We start from the raw sequence: 600 nt of genomic DNA on the forward strand, positions 1-600 counted from the left end.
AATTACCACCCAACTTTGTATAGAAACCGGTTTTCTGAGGTTATTTTACTTGTATTCTTCTGGGTTCTGTATAAAAATACTCAATGCGCTTCAGAAATACTATGTGCATTTTAGTTAAGGGGAAATTCAACAGATTAAAGCTTTTGAATGATGTTTTGTTTCTAATTAGTCAGTTATGTTTATCTACAGTACTGATTGAATATACTTCAGCAGAGATATATACAAACATTACCCAGTATAACAAACTTAATAAAGACTATATAGCATGAGAGATACCACCTCCTGAATAGTTGCCCAGCACCACACACATGAAAACACACACACACACCCAAGCACATGCATGCACACACAGATCTTTAAAAAGGATTCTAGGTAGAAGTGAGAGTGCTTGCTGGTGTTATTCCTTGAGAGCTAGTTTGTTTAAATTTTAATTTTGTGGCTGTTGTTAAACTCTTTAATGATGTAGAAAGAAGCCAATGGTGTGTTCTCATGTGGTCTGTCTCTCCCTTTATCCTGTGCTAGATTTCCATGCATCTTAATACTTACAGACAAAGTCACTTATCTGTCCACAGCCCCTCCTTCCCTCCTTCCCTCCCTCCC

General features: G+C 37.3%; 1 protein-coding gene across 2 annotated transcripts in view; it reads left to right on the plus strand.

The window, feature by feature from the left end:
• Positions 1 to 600, plus strand: part of Slc39a10 (solute carrier family 39 member 10) — a 116,539-nt gene that overhangs the window by 33,940 nt on the left and 81,999 nt on the right. The gene's annotated exons all lie outside the window — the stretch shown is intronic.

Source organism: Mastomys coucha, unplaced genomic scaffold (genome assembly GCF_008632895.1).
Source record: "Mastomys coucha isolate ucsf_1 unplaced genomic scaffold, UCSF_Mcou_1 pScaffold14, whole genome shotgun sequence".
Taxonomy (NCBI): domain Eukaryota; kingdom Metazoa; phylum Chordata; class Mammalia; order Rodentia; family Muridae; genus Mastomys; species Mastomys coucha.